This window comes from Manis javanica, chromosome 7, assembly GCF_040802235.1.
Source record: "Manis javanica isolate MJ-LG chromosome 7, MJ_LKY, whole genome shotgun sequence".
NCBI classification, from domain to species: domain Eukaryota; kingdom Metazoa; phylum Chordata; class Mammalia; order Pholidota; family Manidae; genus Manis; species Manis javanica.
The window spans coordinates 110,764,342-110,783,325 of NC_133162.1; the positions used below are offsets into that span (position 1 = coordinate 110,764,342).

General features: G+C 33.3%; 1 protein-coding gene across 6 annotated transcripts in view; it reads right to left on the minus strand.

The window, feature by feature from the left end:
• Positions 1 to 18,984, minus strand: part of LRP1B (LDL receptor related protein 1B) — a 1,876,014-nt gene that overhangs the window by 687,107 nt on the left and 1,169,923 nt on the right. The window lies entirely within an intron of this gene.

The window sequence follows — 18,984 nt, forward strand, 5'->3', positions numbered from 1 at the left end:
AAATTTAAGTAAGTGGCTTATTTTCACAGGAGAAAATGTCCACCTTTTTACATTTATAACCTAGACATCTCACACCCAGACATATGTACATACAAGAATATAAAATGTTATTAAACATTCTGGTAGCTAAGAAAGACAGAAATTATAGATATGTTGTTCTTTACTTGTTTTTAAAATATTTTTAAAATATTTTTTGAATACAGTTTTTAAAATATTTTTATTGAAATACAGTTGACATACAATATTATATTAGTTCCAGGTATACAACATATACCTGCAATTGATTTAGCAATTATATACATTAAAAATGCTCACCACAAGTGTAGATACCATCTGTCACTATACAAAGTTATTGCAATCTTCTTGACTATTATATTCTCTATGCTGTAACTTTCATCCCCATGAATTATTTATAACTGGAAGTTTGTTCCTCTTTTTCCCCTTCATCTATTTCACCCATCCCTCCACTCCCCTTCCCTATGGCAACCACCAGTTTATTCTTTGTAGTTATCAGTCCATTTCTGTTTCATTTTCCTGTTAATTTTTTTAGATTCCATATATGAGTGAATTATATGGCATTTGTCTTTCTCTGTCTGACTTATTTCACTTAGCATAATATGTTCTCATGAATGACAAGATTTCATTCACTATCCATGTTGTCATGAATGACAATATTTCACCCTTTTTTATAGCTGAGTAATATTTCATTCTATATATGGACCTCTTCTCCTTGTCTCTGAAAGAAAAGGAAAAGACTAATATTTAGCCAGAATATTTCAAAAGTAACAATGTGAAATGCATAGAAAGCAATGACTATTGATTCTGTAAACTTTTTTTCACTGCAAATGTTTCCTCCCTCCTAGAATGTTTTCATTTTTCTACTAATTCATTATCTTTCCTGGATTATACAATATTAATGTGAATAAAAAAATGTACCTAAAGATAAGTACTAGTTATTTGCTGATTACATACTGACATCATATTAAATGTAGGGCAAATAAAAAAGAAATGGAAAATATTAGACTGCATATGTCCAAGAGCCTTTATGGATTTAAATGTCTTCTTAAATGTTAAAGGCTACTAAATTTTAGTTTAATTAAAATATTGGTGAAAAGATCTTTCATTTATAGAAATATGGTAATAATTCTCTACACTCTCATAAGTCAAATAAAAACAAGAAATGATTAGCTCCATAGGTAATATAAATGCATTTGTTTTAAGAATATAATAATTCTTAAAACAAGAATTGATGGGCACTTCACTAATAAATATGACATTAATGGAGGAACATTATAAACTTTTTCCTTATCATAAATAATGCTATTATTTTAAATTGCTGTGGAAACATTATCATATGCAATTGGGCAATTGAAAGAAGTGAGGTATAAAATTAGAAAAGAGTATAATTACATGCAGTTAATATAATCATATACTATAAAATCAATAAAAACTAAAACTGTAAAAAACTAAATATTAAAACAAACAGTAGCTAGTTTAAAAAGTTATATAAAATCAATAGATTGCATATATACAAAGAGATAAAGTAGAAGAAAAGACCGAAAGAAAAAAAAACCCACCCTAAATCAAGTATTTCATGTTACAGTAAGTACACAAGAACTATATAGAATTTATATAGAAACAATTAAAATATCTTTAAAGAAACCCAAAGAAGCCTTGGATAAACATACAGTTTGGTCTTGAAGAGAAAGATTTATTACTGTGAAGATACTATTTTTCCCCAATTAATATATTCCCAATAAAATAGTAGGAATGCTATTGCAATCTATAAGTTTATCCTAAACTTAAGAAAATAAATCTGCTAATATCATTGGGGTCTTCTAAAAAAAATAGAATACGACTGATGAGTAGGAACTGTAAATTCCAAATATTGAGTATTATAAAGTGTCAGTAGTTAAAATATTTTATAACAGGGTATCAATAAATAATCAATAATTAAATAGCATAGAGACAACAGAAATACTCACTTGTGTATATGGTATTAATATACAAAAATTGGTAATTTAAAATAATAGGAAAAGTTAATTACAAAATTAATGATAGGATGATTGATTAGCCATCTGGAGGGGAAAGTAAAGCTGGACCTTTATTTGATCCTTATACCATAATAAATTCTGGATAGATCTAAGAAGTAAACACATTAAAGTGATGAAAAATGCACAAACTTTCTAGAATAAAATGGATACTAAAGCAAGAATTTGAAATGGTTGTTACACAAAGTGAGAAAATAAAAAGAAGAAATTGATAAACTTAATTTCGTAATTATTTTTGATTCCACATTGCAACAATAAAATCCATATACAAAGTCAACAAATAATCAATAAACCAGATACAGTTTTTCATTATATTTGGCAAAAGGGACATATGTCCTTCAAATATAAAGGGCTCTTACAAATCAATAAGATAAAGATCTACAAATCAATACCAATGCAAAATTCACAATAAATTAATAATAGCTTGTAAATATAAAATGTTCAAAATATCTTTCAATTAAAAAAAGTAAACTAAAACAGCAACGTGATCCCACTTTTTTCTCTATCAAATTGATTAAGGTCAGAAAATTGGATAACACAAAGGTAGATATAACAAGGGTTTATGTAAAAGGCCCGTCAAAGAGATTGCAAATTGGGATAATCTTTCTGTAGGGCAATATTATGAAATCTAGCAATGAAAAGTGCATCATTTCTTCACCACAGTAATCCTACTTCAGATTTTTCTCACTAATATTATTTGCCCAAATGTACGAAGATACATATGCTAGGATATGTGTGGCTGCTTTGTCTATATTATCAAAAGACTGGCAAAAATTTAAATCATTGCAAGACTGGTATCAGTTACAATGTATCCATACATTGAAATTATACTTGAATTAAAAAGACTGAGATAATTCTGCATAAATTAACATAAAACAAACTCTAAAACATGTCAATAAAAAAGGCATAAAACTGAGTGTATGGAAGACTTTTTATATGTTAAGAGAGATTTATTTGTTTACCATATCTTCCATACACATATCAATATAAGTACATGAATAGGCTTGTCTCTACATGAATTCTTTCTGGAGGGCTACACAGGTAATAGAAGTGATTGCCTCTGGTGAAAATACTTGAGATACTGGAAACCTGGAGTAGAATAGAGAGGGATTTTTCATGAATGCTTTGTGCTGTTTTATTTTTCTTCTATCATATTTCTGTATAACTTTTCCAAAAAATAAAAAAAAAGGGACAATAGTAGGTCATTTTTTAAATGAATATGAAATGTATACACATGTCACATAAAGTCTAATAGTTTCTGAAGATACACTGTAAAAATTCTATGTTGACACAACTCTGTGTCTTACACTTTCCTAGGACTTCAGTAAATAGAAGAAAGTCATAATACCTGTCCACTGTCACCAAGGAATTTATAATCTAGTTAGCAAGACAAAATTAATGCATAACATATAATTACAGTCTAAAATTATGACATTCTCTACTGAAGCATTATATTGTATGGGGTCATTAGCAAGGAAAACAGAATGAAAGATAGTTTAGGAATAATACAGTAACTTCCAGTCTTAGTTTGGTAAATCAAGGTGCAACATTTTTTTTTCCCCCAGACATCACTAATCCAGCACAACATTTTTAACCACACATTCAAGAATGACCTTAAAAATTTTTAAACAAACCATATGTAAATCACTATCAGTCTTTTGGTCAGAATAGCAGTAAAACCTATTTGCCATCCTTGTTGCCTGGAAAAGATAAGGAAAAGTCTTATACAAATGCATAATAACTTTAACACAGACTATGTTACCAGAGATATGAATCAATATGAATATATAGTTTAGATAAAATTTACAAGTTTAAATAACTCTCTCCTCCCACTGAGTTCGCAGGGGATGCTTAAAGCTTAATTGCCTCTTCCATTCTTATTTTTTAGGCTTAAATTCTTACAAAATGAAGATAAGTGGGGATAGTAGGTATGATAAGTTTAATTAAATTTCTAACTTATGGCCATTAATTAGGCAAAACCTAAAATCAAATTAGTAAATATGCTTAAAGAATGTTGATTTTTTACTTGATTGCTATCAAGTCAAATCCTTATGTAGTTCAGTCACTGAATGTAATATCTTTGAAGAATAGATATTGCACATTTCCTTGTTTAAGCTCCCTCTTTAAATGGAAGAAACTTAAGACTTACATCAAATTAGTATTATTAGAACAAAATGGTTAATATTAAAATGTATCATAGAAATGATAAATATCAAATACATTATTTTTTAATTACAAAAATAAAACTTGCTTACATGCTCACAAATAAGTGCAAATAACCAAGTAAACTACTTGGTCTTTATCAATCCTTCTTTAAAAATAGATTACATGTTAAAAATAGTATTAGGTGTTTATTATCAATCTGAGTTCTATAAATATTTTTTATAGTGATGTTTTCAACTTGACAACTGTGTGTTCAAGGTTCTTATGGAAATTGTGTTTTTGCCCTTTGAGTAAAGAATAAAAATGTAATTGGGGATTCAAGATGGTGACGTGAGAAGTGAGACGGAGAATTCCTCCCAAAACCAAAAATAGCATGAAAATATAGTTAATTGCTACAATTAACCCTAAAATAGCAACAAGAAAGAAAGCTGAACCAGACAGCATGCAGACTACATGAACAGAGCATACCTCATGAACACAGGGTAATGTATGAAAGACTTTATGAGGCAGGATCCAAGCCCTTCCCCCACCCCAGCTCACCAGCGGGAGGAAGAGAAACAGAGTGGGGGAGGGGGTGGAAGCCTGGGACTGCTGAACACCAAGCCCTGGAGGTCTTTTTGGGAGCAGAAACCTACACTGTGTGGTGCTCTGGACGTTGGGGAGCTCAGACAGGTGGAGTGCTTGAGAGACAGATTGTGGTCATTTGTGGAGGAGGAGATCCATACACAGTCGCTCTGGGATGAAGGAAAGGCAGCTGGTTTCAGAGACTTTCTAGCAATGAGAGGGCTGCTGAAGGAGTGTGGTTTTCATAGAGCTTACTACACGGGGGAGGGGAGAACTGGACAAGGTTGTCTGGGTGTGCTCTGCCCAGCTGGATGGAAACTTTGAGGAGCTTCAGGCACCCCATCCCCCTGGCTGCCTACTCAGCTCTGAGGCCCACTGTGACACGCATTCTGGTGCGCCTTCCTCCTAGCCTGCCAGCACTGGTTCGCAAACCAGCAATCACTATGCCCAGCTAGAAGGAGGCTCAGCGTACAACAGCTAGAGATGCAAAGCACAGAAGCTTACACCTGTGTGTTTGGCCCACTGGCTCTGACACTTGAGACAGGCACAGCAGAAAGGAATCAGGAAACAAATCTTTCCTCCCCCCAGGCACCAGCTCTGCTCCCCTATGACCCCCAGCCTCACTCTAGGGGCTGAGCAGCTCCAGAGACTGGAGCTTCTGGGCACTAGTGGGCACCACACAGAATTATGAAACAACAAAAGAACATGGTTCAGACCAAAATCACACAAACCCCAGAAAAAGGACCTAATAAGACTGAACTCACCAATCTGCCTGAAAGATAGTTCAAAATAAAAATCATAAATATGCTAATGGAGGTACAGAAAAATATTCAAGAACTCAGGAACAAATTTAAGTTGGAGATTCAATCATTAAGAAATTCCATAACTGAAATGAAACACACAATGGAGGGATTTAAAAGCAGATTAGATGTAGCAGAAGAGACGGTAAATGGAATAGAAATTAGAGTAAAGGAATACAAAGAAGCAGAGGCACAAAGAGAAAAAAGAATCTCTAAGAATGAAAGAATATTGAGAGAACTGTGTGACCAATCCAAACGGAACAATATTCATATTAAAGTGATACCAGAAGAAGAAGAGAGAGAGAAAGGGATAGAAAGTGTCACTGAGGAGATAATTACTGAAAACTTCCCCAATCTGGGAAAGGAGACAGTCTCTCAGGCCATGGAGATGCACAGATCTCCCAAAACAAAGGAACCAAGGAAGATAACATCAAGACATATAATAAATAAAATGGCAAAGATAAAGGATAAAGACAGACTTTTAAAAGCAGCTAGACAGAGAAAAAAGACCACATACAAAGGAAAACCCATCAGGCTATTGTCAGACTTCTCAACAGAAATCTTAGAGGCCAGAAGGGAGTGGCATGATATATTTAATGCAATGAAGCAGAAGGGCCTTGAAATAAACTATACCCGGCAAGGTTATCATTTGAAATTGAAGGACGGATTAAACAATTTTCAGATAAGAAAAAGTTGAGAGTATTTACCTCCTACTAACCACCTCTACATTGCATTTTGGAGGGACTCCTATAGATGGAAGTATTCCTAAGGCTAAATAGATGTCACCCAAGAGAGACAAAAATACAGAATATGACTCATAACATACAAAGAATGGAGGAGGAAGAAAAAGGAGTGAAAAAAAAGAAGAAAACCTTTAGGTTGTGTTTGCAATAGCATACGAAGTGATTTAAATTAGACTGTTAGATAGTAAGGGAATTACCCTGGAACCTTTGGTAACCACAAATGTAAAGCCTGCAATGGCAATAAGTATGTATCTGTCGATAAGCACCCTAAATGTAAATGGTCTGAATGCACCAATCAAAAGACATAGAGTCACTGAGTGGATTAAAAAAGAAGACCCATCTATATGCTGCCCACAAGAGACTCACTTCAAACCCAAAGACATACACAGACTGAAAGTAAAGGAATGGAAAAAGATATTTCATGCAATTAACAGGGAGAAAAAAGCAGGAGTTGCAGTACTTGTATCCGACAAAATAGACTTCAAAACAAAGAAAGTCACAAGAGACAAAAAAGGACATTGCATAACGATCAAGGGGTCAGTCCAACAAGAGGATATAACTATTATAAATATCTATGCACCCAACACAGGATCAGCTACATATGTGAAATAAATACTAACAGAATTAAAGGGGGAAATATAATGCAATACATTCATTTTAGGAGACTTCAACATACCTCTCACTCCAAAGGACAGATCAACCAGACAGAAAATAAGTTAAGAGACAGAGGCACTGAACAATGTATTAGAACAGATGGACCTAACAGCCATCTACAGAACACTCCTTCCAAAAGCAACAGGATACACATTCTTCTCAAGTGCACATGGAACATTTTCAAGAATAGGTCATATACTAGGCCACAAAAAGAGCCTCAGTAAATTAAAAAAGACTGAAATTGTACCAACCAGCTTCTCAGAACACAAAGATATGAAACTAGAAATAAATTACACAAAGAAAATGAGAAAGCCCACAAACACTTGGAAGCTTAATAACATGGTCCTAAATAATCAATGGATCAATGACCAAATAAAAAAGAGATCAAGCAATATAGGGAGACAAATAACAACAATAATTCAACAACACAAAATCTGTGGGATGCAGTGAAGGCAATGTGAGAGGGAAATATATTGCAATACAGGCCTACCTCAGGAAAGAAGAACAATCCCAAATGAATAGTCTAAACTCACAATTAATGAAACTAGAAAAGGAAGAACAAATGAGGCCCAAAGTCAGTAGAAGGAGGGACACAATAAAGATGTGAGCAGAAATAAATAAAATTGAGAAGAATAAAACAATAGAATCAATGAAAGCAGGAAAAGGTTCTTCAAGAAAATAAACAAAATAGATAAACCTCTACCCAGACAAATTAAGTAAAAAAGAGGGTCTACACACATAAACAGAATCAGAAATGAGAAAGGAAGAATCACCATGGACACTGCAGAAATACAAAGAATTATGAGAGAATACTATTAAAAATTATATGGTAACAAACTGGATAACCTAGAAGAAATGGACAACTTTCTAGAAAAATACAACTTTCCAAAGTTGACCCAGGAAGAAACAGAAAATCTGAATAGACCAATTACCAGCAAAGAAATTGAATTGCTAATCAAAGAACTACCTACGAACAAAATCCCTACAACCAGATGATTTCACTGCTGAATTTTATCAAACATTTAGTGAAGACCTGATACCTATCTTCCTTAAAGTTTTCCAAAAAGTGAAAGAGGAGGGAATACTCCCAAATTCGTTCGAGACCAACATCACTCTAATACCAAAACCAGGCAAAGACCCCACCAAAAAAGAAAATTACAGACCAATATCCCAGATGAATATAGATGCAAAAATACTCAACAGAATATTAGCAAACCGAATTCAAAAATACATCAAAAAGATCATCCGTCATGATCAAGTGGGATTCATCCCAGGGATGCAAGGATGGTACAACATTTGAAAATCCTTTAACATCATCCACCACATCAACAAAAAGGACAAAAACCACATGATCACCTCCATAGATGCTGAAAAAGTATTTGACAAAATTCAACATCCATTCATGATAAAAACTCTCAACAAAATGGGTATAGTGGGCAAGTACATCAGCATAATAAAGGCCACATATGACAGACCCACAGCCAACATTATACTTAACAGCAAGAAACTGAAAGCTTTTCCTTTAAGTTCAGAAGCAAGACAAGGATACCTACTCTCCCCATTTTTATTCAACATAGTTCTTGAGGTCCTAGCCACAGCAATTAGATAACACAAAGAAATTAAAGGCATCCAGATAGGCAAGGAAGAAGTTAAACTGTCCCTGTTTGCAGATGACATGATACTGTATATAAAAAACCCTAAAGAATCCACTTCAAACTACTAGATCTAATATCTGAATTCAGCAAAGTTGTGGGATACATAATTAATACACAGAAATCTGTTGCTTTCCTATACACTAACGATGAACTTGCAGAAAGAGAAATCAGGAAAACAATTCCAATCACAACTGCAACAAAAAGAATAAAATACCTAGGAATCAACCTAACCAAGGAATTGAAAGACCTGTACCCTGAAAACTACAGGACACTCTTAAAATAAATTAAAGAGGACACTAATAAATGGAAATTCATCCCATGCTCTTGGCTAGGAAGAAGTAATATTGTCAAAATGGCCATCCTGCCTAAAGCAATCTATAGATTCAATGCAATCCATATCAAAATACCTACAGCACTCTTCAATGAACTAGAGCAAATAGTTCTAAAATTCATATTGAACCACAAAAGACCCCGAATAGTCAAACAATCCTGAAAAGGAAGAATAAAGCAGGGGGAATTATGCTCCCTGACTTCAAGCTCTACTGCAAAGCCATAGTAATCAAGACAATTTGGTACTGGCACAAGAACAGACCCATAGACCAGTGGAACAGGCTAGAGAGTCCAGATGTAAACCCAAGCATATATGGTCAATTTTATACAATAAAAGAGCCATGGATATACAGTGGGGAAATGATAGTCTCTTCAACAGCTGGTGTTGGCAAAACTGGACAGTTACATGTAAGAGAATGAAACTGGATTATTGTCTAACCCTGTACACAAAAGTAAACTCAAAATGGATCAAAGACCTGAATGTAAGTCAGGAAACCATAAATCTCTTAGAAAAAAATATAGGCAAAAATCTCTTGGACATAAACATGAGCAACTTCTTCAAGAACATATCTTCCCGGGCAAGGGAAACAAAAGCAAAAATGAACAAGTGGGACTATATAAAACTAAAAAGCTTCTGTACAACAAAGGATACCATCAGTAGAACAAAAAGACATCCTACAGTATGGGAGAATATATTCATAAATGATGGTTCTGATAAAGGGTTGACATCCAAAATATATAAAGAGTTCACACACCTCAACAAACAAAAAGCAAATAATCCAATAAAAAAATGGGCACAGGATATGAACAGACAGTTCTCCAAAGAAGAAATTCAGATGACCACCAGATATGTGAAAAGATGCTCCACATCGCTAATCATCAGGGAAATGCAAATTAAAACCACAATGAGGTATCATATCACCTCACACTAGTTAGGATGGCCAACATCCAAAAGACAAACAACAATAAATATTGGCGAGGATATGGAAAAGGGGAACCCTCCTACACTGCTGGTGGAAATGTAAACTAGTTCAACCATTGTGGAAAGCAGTATGGAGGTTCCTCAAAAAACTCAAAATAGTGGACAGTGACTGTGAATGGGGAGGTGGGGGGGACTTGGTGAAGGGCGGAGCCTAGTAAACATAATGTCCTTCATGTAATTGTAGATTAATGATACCAAAATTAAAAAAAAAATAAATAAAAATTAAAAAAAACTCAAAATAGAAATACCATTTGACCCAGGAATTCCACTCTTAGGAATTTACCCTAAGAATGAAGCGGCCCAGTTTGAAAAAGCAGATGCACTCCTATGTTTATGGCAGCACTATTTACAATAGCCAAGAAATGGAAGCAACCTAAGTGTCCATCAGTAGATGACTGGATGAAGAAGATATGGTACATATATCACAATGGAATATTATTCAGCCATAAGAAGAAAACAAATCCTACCATTTGCAACAACATGGATGGAGCTAGTAGGGTATTATGCTCAGTGAAATAAGCCAGGCAGAGAAAGACAAGTATCATATGATTTCACTCATCTGTGGAGTATAACAACAGAGAAAAACCTGAAGGAAAAAAAGAAACCAGCAGACTCACAGAACCCAAGAATGGACTAACAGTTATCAAAGGGAACGGGACTGGGGAGGATGGGTGGGAAGGGAGGGATATGGGGAAAACAGGGCATTATGATTAGCACACATAGTTTAGGGGGATGGGGACATGGGGAATGCAGTATATACAGAGAAGACAAGTAATAATTCTATAGCATCTTACTATGCTGATGGACAGTGACTATACTGGGATATGTGGGAGGGACTTGATAATAGGTGGAGTCTAGTAACCATATGTTTTTAAAGTAATTGTACATAAACGATATCAAAATTTTAAAAAATTAAAAAAAAGAATAAAAATGGATATGTAACAATGATAGTAACAACAAACAGAAATTACAATAATCAGCAATTTGGTATCATGACAGCTAGTATATGCACACACACGCACACACACAGGACATTGTAAGGACTATTTTCATTTGCGTTACCTTGAAACATATAGTTTAGTTTACAAACCTCTACCTATAGTCAACAGCTATAGGATAACTAAGAGTTTGTCGGAATCCCTAGAATATGTGCCCTTTCCCAAAGTAAATTTATATGATCACCTCTAGAGTTTATTTGTTAAACTGTTTCGGCCATTTGAAAAAAAAATAGATTTATCATTTTGTAAATTGCTTGACTTGCTCTTATCTTAATAAAAGACATGTTGTAACAGGATAATTTCTGTTGTGGGAATGACTGGTGATTAACATTAGGAATACATGTATGAAAAAATATAAACAGAATTACTCAATAATGTATTTATAATGTCTTTTTGAATAGAGTGATTTTTGAATTGTATTTTTTCTTTTAATTTTTAGACTACTAGCATTTAATACCACATGCATATTTATTTCTCTAACAATGTTTGACTTCAATTCAATTCAGCAAATATTTATTGAGTATTATGTGCCTGCCTCACTACTGAAGAATGTGGAAAGATGGGGAAAACAACTTCTTGTCCTTGTGGAACAATGACTCTAGTAGTGACAAGTATTCTAATATTGAACATATAAAAAAGTGTGAGATAAAAGTCATATAATGATCAGAGTGCAATGGATTTCAAGGAGGCAGAAAATACGTATGATTGGAAGATACAGAACAAGATTTACTGAGATATTATTTGAAAAATGGGTTTTCAAGATGCAGTGGCTATTATATACAGAAAGGAAAGTATTTCAAGAAAAAAAAGTATTTCATATAGAAAGCTGTCTTATGCATACATTCTTGACATTCAAATACATACCATGTGCAGAATGCACAGAAAAAGAGAGATAATAATTTAAAGGTATGGTGATCACTTCTACCATTTAATGGGAATGTGTGAGGGTATAGATGGTGGAAGGAAATCAATTCCCTTAATTTATTCTCTCCCATTTCTGAATGAATCCACTGTAAAATTTTATTTTGTATATGTATTTTTGTTTTATTCTAAACATTATTTTCTTAATAACATAGTTATACATGCAATTTTTCATCAGAACTATATACACAGAACAGGTATACTGAGTTTTATGGATGATTTTCAATGGTAATTTCGAACATACACAGTTGTAGATTTATTTGCTGAATTTAGCCATACATAAGATGCAACTCCTGTTTAAATGCATAACAGTTGGAAAGAGTGGAACTTATTGCAGAAGTGATAATAAGGCAGTTTGGGGCCACAGTTCCTGAAGTATTGATTACTAATTCAAGTGCTAATCCTGTGAACAATGGAGAACCATTTTGAGAAAGTGAATGAATGCTCAAATTGCAGCTTATGAAATGAAAGGAAGTCAAAGCTGTGTGTAGAATGAATTGAAGCTAATAACTGTCAGGGGAGAAAAATAGTAGGCTGCATGGTCTGAGTGATGTAACACAGGCTTATACTCAGGCTGTGATATGTGAGTGTAATTTGGGAAGTTAGAGAAATTGTAGAGGTAGCACGAGTTGGATCTGGAAAAAAATGTACAAATTAGGAGTGCCAAATGGTACTCCAAAGTGTTTAGGGGATTGCAGGTGTTTTTAACAGAAATAGAGAAATGAAAAAGACTTTCTGGCTTCGGAGAGAAATTTAAATAAGTATTTTAAAATATTTAAATAACATTTTATTTTATTTATTTGGAGAGAAAAATAAAATTTCATGTTTATTTTACAGACCAAGAAATTGAAACTCAGAAAGGTTTGGTAATTTATTTGAACTCCCATCATTATTGAAGAGCAGAACAGCACTCAAGCCAGAGAAAAATCTAGAATGAGAAATCATTTCTGGTGATCACTGGAACTGCAATTTCCATCCGAGGTCGAAGTAGGATGTTAGGTTGCAAAGGGGAAGGGATAGGTGAGAGAGAAGACATCTAGGTACACTACACAAGATGACTTAATGAAGGGAAGGAGGAAGACAGGAAAAGCTAATTAAATCAAATTTTTTTTTTTTTTTTTTTACTTATTGGACTTAGGTATATTTAGGGAGAGGAAGAAAAACTAGTGTGAAAAAAAAAACCTTGAAAACATAAGCAAGAAAAATAACTAAGGTCCCATAGGAAGTAGGAGGTCACAGGACCAGTATCTAGAGAAGAGCCCTTCTGGGCAAAATGGGGGATATGTTTTTCTTTACATACTGGATTGAAGAGAGAGGAATAAGCATAGAGCAAAAGGTTTAAAACTGTCACCGGGAAGAGTCAAAATAGAAGTATACAAGGTTCACAAGAAGCAATATGCAAAATATGGTATGAGCTTTTTAGCACTTAGCCAGTGGAGGGCTCTCCACATTATTTTCATCAGAAATAAATATAAGTATTCCATAGGATTGGTTACAAGAAGGAAAATAAGAAGCACTGTATTAAGAAATTCTTCATATATAATCCATCAAATAATTCTAACAGAATCATTATTTCATTGTAGGTTATTTTTGGTTGTAATTATCCAGATTGATTTTAAACAGTGATTAAATTCACCATTTCACTTTGTGTTTACTGATAGAACAATGGGGAAGGAAAACAAAACAATCTAAACATAGAAAATAATAACACTTTGCCAGTCACAGAAGCCCTCAGAGGATTTTCATTACACGAAGGATCAGAGCAGAGCATGCTGTTTATGAAGCTGCTGTCAGAGTTAAATCCCCACATGTGCCAGTCAGTTTTGTTACATTCTTTTGCTGAAGACTACTTTATCCTTAACTCTTAACCCCAACCCGGGACCTGACTAGAAAGTGTATGTTGCTTTTTCAATGGAATCTAAAGTAAAAGGTATCTGAGTCACTATCTATTTATTACCACTCTTAGAAAGACAATCATAAGAGGAGACAGTATGAGCATGACACCTTTTCACTCTTTTTCCTTGGCCATCCTTTTCCCCTAGTCAGAGACAAACACTGACAATATTTTCTTGTGAATGCTTCTAGAAATTATACAGAAGAATATACTTTTATTTCAACAAATATTATACCCTAAATCTGCTATGGTGTTCCTTCACTTTTCACTAAACATTCAGTACTTAATCCCAGGTAAATGTTCATGTCAGTGTAGCACAGAGATTTTCATTCTTTAAATTACTGCAAGGCATTCTACTGTATGTATATACCATAGCATTTGCTCCCAGTGCCCTGTTTTAGCCTGTTTAGGTTGTTTGCAACATTTAGCTATTATAAACAATTTAGTGGCCAAGAGCATATGTAAAGATACTCAACATCACATGTCATTAGGGAAAGCAAATTAAAACAAATTACCACTACACGTCTATTAGAACAGCAAAAATATAAAACACTGATACACCAAATACTGGCAAAGACAGGGAGCACAGGAACTCCTCATTCTTTGCTGGTGGGAATGTGAAATTGTATTACCACTTCACTTTGGAAGACAGCACAGCAGTGTCTTACCGAACTAAACACACACGGAATGATCCAGCAATCATGCTCCTTGGTATTTACCCAAATGAGTTGAAAATATATATACATACAGATGTTTATAGCAGATGTTTACATCCTACTTGACAAAACTTGGAAAATAACCTAGATGTCTTTCAGTAGGTGAACTGGAAAGAAACCTGGTCACATCCAGACAATGGAATATTATGCAATGCCAAAAAGAATTGAGCTATGAGGCCATGAAAGGAAATGGAAGAACTTAAAATTCATATTACTAAGTAAAAGAAGCCAGTCTGAAAGGGCTACATATTATATGATTGTAGATGTACTACATTTTTAGAAAAGCAAAGCTATCGAGACATAAAAAAGATTGGTGGTGGCCATGAGTTGTGGGGAAGGAAGGTAACCAAGAGTGAACCCTAATGTGAACTACAGACCTTGGGTTACAATGGTATGTCAGTGTAGGAATGCAGGTTCAACTGTAACAAATCTACCATTCTGTTGTGGGATGTTGATAGTGAAGGAGATGGTGTATATAGGGGTGGGGAGGTATAGGGGGACTCTGTTCTTTCCTCTTACTTTTACTGTGAACTTGAAACTTGTAAAAATTAAAGTCTACTTTAGAAAAAAAAAGTTTTCACAAAACTTATTGTGAAAAGGTTTATTGTGTAGTATCTCCCATTTAATCCAGTTCTGAATATATAAATATATGTATTATGATTTCCTTATTAATCCATACATTATTTTGAAGTGTGATGTTAGTTTTAAATGAAGGAGTTTCTTATATTTTTGATGATTTCTAATTTGATTTTTGTATATGGAGCATACTTTCTGTAAATCATCAATTATTTGAAAACCTAACATATGGTCAAATATGAAAATATTTTGTGTGAGTTTGGCATGCATGTAAGGGTCTATTAATTCATCAACTTATATTTATTAAACATTTGATTCAAATATTTAAAACATCATTTAAATGAATATCTTTGTACACATCTCTCTTCAAGTGTATTATGCATATTTGTACAATAAAGTCTTGGAGGTGGCATTGTGAGTGAAAGAGTATTCACATTTTAAACATTGATAAATGTTGCCAATCGCCTTCCACAGGGGTTCACCAATATTCACTGATGTCAAAATGTTAGCTTCATCTACTCTTACCAACATAGAATATTATAGGTTTTGCTAATAACCACCAGTCTGATACTGGAAAAAATGCAATCCCAATACAGATTTTGTTTTCTCTGATGGGTGAGGTTGATTGTCTTTTTTTGCATGCTTAAGAGCCTTTCGTGTTTCAGTTTCTGTGAACTTTGCCCACTTTCATATGGGTGGTCTTTTTAAAAAGGACATCAAAGGGCTATACTATGTATCAGGTATAATTATTTAGGATATGTGTTTAAAATATTTCCCACAGTTTATGCTGCTAACTATCTTCTTCAGTTTTGGACCATTCTTGCTTATAAAGAGAGAATGGTACCTTTTCATGGTGAATTATTCTTATAATATATTGCTGGATTTGCTCATGTTTTATCTAGAATGATGGTAGCAATGGTCATCAGAGAGATGGTTTGTAATTTTTGTGTGTATGGGAAATACTAATTTTGGGGGGGTTGTAAAATCAATACTGTGTTGCCTAAAAGGATAATCTAAAGCTTTTATTCCTTTCAAACACTCAGAGTTTCAAATGAAATGGCATCTAACTGCAAGAAATGTAGTAAATTATATTTTATTTTTTAATGTTTCAAGAGACTTAGAGCAATTTTAGCCTGTAATAACATTAGAAATATAAATGCTACAAGTGTAAAAATCATTTGAAAGTTTATTTAAATTTCTTAGTTTTGTAAATCGAGTTTTAATTATACATAAATTTTAAACTTTGAATATAACATTTTTAATATTATTCTTTGTTTCCATCACTCTAATTGGAGATAGAAAACTACTATAAACAAACCTGAAATTTATTAAGATTTATAAAACTAGGTATGTGTTAAAAATAAATAAAATTTTAAATGGTGTCTTTCATATTTTTTATTGCATTTATAAAATGTAACATATACTTCTGAAGTTGTTTAAACTTAAAAATACACTGAGAATTTTGGGACATTCTGCATATAAAGTTACAAAGTTATGAATTTTTCCTTTCAGCAATGTTTTATTTATACCCCTTATGCTCTACCATATATATATATATTCAGTTTGATTCTCTCTAGAATTGAGATAGTGTTTTATTTTATTAAATTTCCAGGTGAAAGGGTGGCTTACTTTTCATAATTACTAGATTTATTATGGCTATGATCAGGGAATGTTATTTGCATTATTCCTTCTTTGGATTTATTGAAATTGTTTGTGACCCCAAGTGTTAACTTAAAAAAATATTTAATGAGCCTTGTAAAAGAAGATTATTTCTTTTGCCTTCTAAGATTAATTTTTACTAATTCGGTCTAAACATAATTTTTTAATATTTTATGTTCTTTGCTTATTTTTTCTTGTACCTAATTTGTCATGGATAAAATAAGTAGATAAAGGTTCTTGCTCCTAATATTGTTTTCTCATTGTAGTTTTCATTTTTGCTATATAAAATACAATAGTACACTATCTAATGTAAGATATTTAACCTTGCAAATCTTTACTGAAGACTGCATTTTCATCATTAATTGTGCTTTTCTTAATCTCATCATCCTTACTAAACTCATCTCTGTCAATTCTCTCACTAAATTCTATTTTCTTATTGCTCTAATAATTTTCTTAGTGAGATTTTCTATGGAAAATCCTTCTTATTTTGTAGGACTAAATTATCTGGAACAACATTTTACCTGGGTATAGAATATTAACTAAAAGTGTTTTTCTCTTCGCTTCTTATTACTCCATTATCTTGTGGCATTTCTTGATGCCTTCCTAGATAATCTGATTTTCTCTCTGGTAGTTTCACTATCTGATGGTCTGCCATTTTTAAAATGACTAATAGAGGTTTAGGTTAATTTTATTCAGCCTACACAGATGTCTGAATTTATTTCTTTACGAGGAATCAAATTCTTCTAGATACCTTAGCTATTCTGTTTGTGAGTGCCTGTTTTTTTTCTGTTAATACCTGTATTCTGTCATGAGATTTCTTCGAGGGTCTGTTGTAGCCTTTCAATCACAGATTTTGACTCTCTTTTTTTTTTGGTAATTGATTTTCTCTTTGTGATGTTTTTATATATTATTATTTTTCAATTCATTTTCTCTGTGTCCGGTCTAGAGTCTATTTAAAATTCTATGTTGATACATTTCATTTTCAAATCTGCTAGTATTATTCTCTATCTTTTCCTGTCATAATTTATTCTGCTCATCATATCTGTTTCTATATAAATAATATATCCACATATTGATATAGCTATTTTTGTTCATTGTAGAGATATTTTCTGTTTATTTTTCTCTTTGAGTATCTCAAAATACTTATTCTAAACTTTTTTAGACATATATCTCATTTTCATTTAATCTTGAGTAAATTCATTTTATAATGATTGATTTTTGAAGGCTGAGCTTATTAGAGATATTGTTTGTCATGCATTTTAGACTTTTGGTTACAATGTCATCTTGGATAGGGGTTTTCAACTTTATTTCTGACTTTGTGTTTACTTGTCACTATTTATATGTAGTGCTACATGTACTTCAGCCCATCCCATAACTCCCAGCACTCTTGGTTCAGAAATACATCTTATATTTGTTTTTTTGTGGCATTCTATCTTACCACGATATTAGATTTTTATCAGATTCAGTCTCTAAGCCAGCCAGAGGCTCGGCTTGATTACCATGCCTATGTCCTCTCATCTCTCCAGGCACACAACTTCATTTAAGTCTCCATCCTAGGAAGCAAGCTGCAGCAATGCTCTTTTCTTTTTTGTTAGTTCTCCTTTCTAAAGCAAAGGGGTCCCAGTCCAGTTTCTGGTTGCCAGCAATGAGCCTGGCTGCAGTCCCCAAGTTTGTGTGAGGCAGTTTTATTCCCCATTAAAACTAAGATCTGAATACCTGTTCATGTCTACTGGCTTCCATAACCATCCCAATCGGGCATACAGCTTCAACCCAGCTCACTATTTGTTAGTTTGTTTATTTTGTTTGTTATAAGACTATATCCCTCTCATTTTATCCTATAATATTTTATCATCACCTCTACGCATTTTTAGCAATGGACAGAGGATTCAAAGTGTGAACTTAAAAGCCCATCTTTTTTCCTTAGGCCTTCTTAATGACATTAGAGTCAGCCATTGTGTGAATACACTGTAATTATTGTTATTAAATTATTAAGTTATTGCCTACTGATGGGCAATGTGTTTTTTCTAGCTTCTTTACTATTAAACACAATCTGCATTGAAAATCTTTGTACACTTCTGCTTTCTTTACACACATTTGTAGAAGTGAGAAGGCTGAGTCAAAATTATGTTCCTACCAAAGCTGGAGGGCCTATTTTCCCCATAATCTTGCCATCACTCTATAAGATTCCCAGTCTGAAGAAACGGCATTGCTGAATTTCTTCCCCATGGGAGGTAGACTTGAAATTTTCTCCCTTGATTTCCCAACTATAACTGCAATT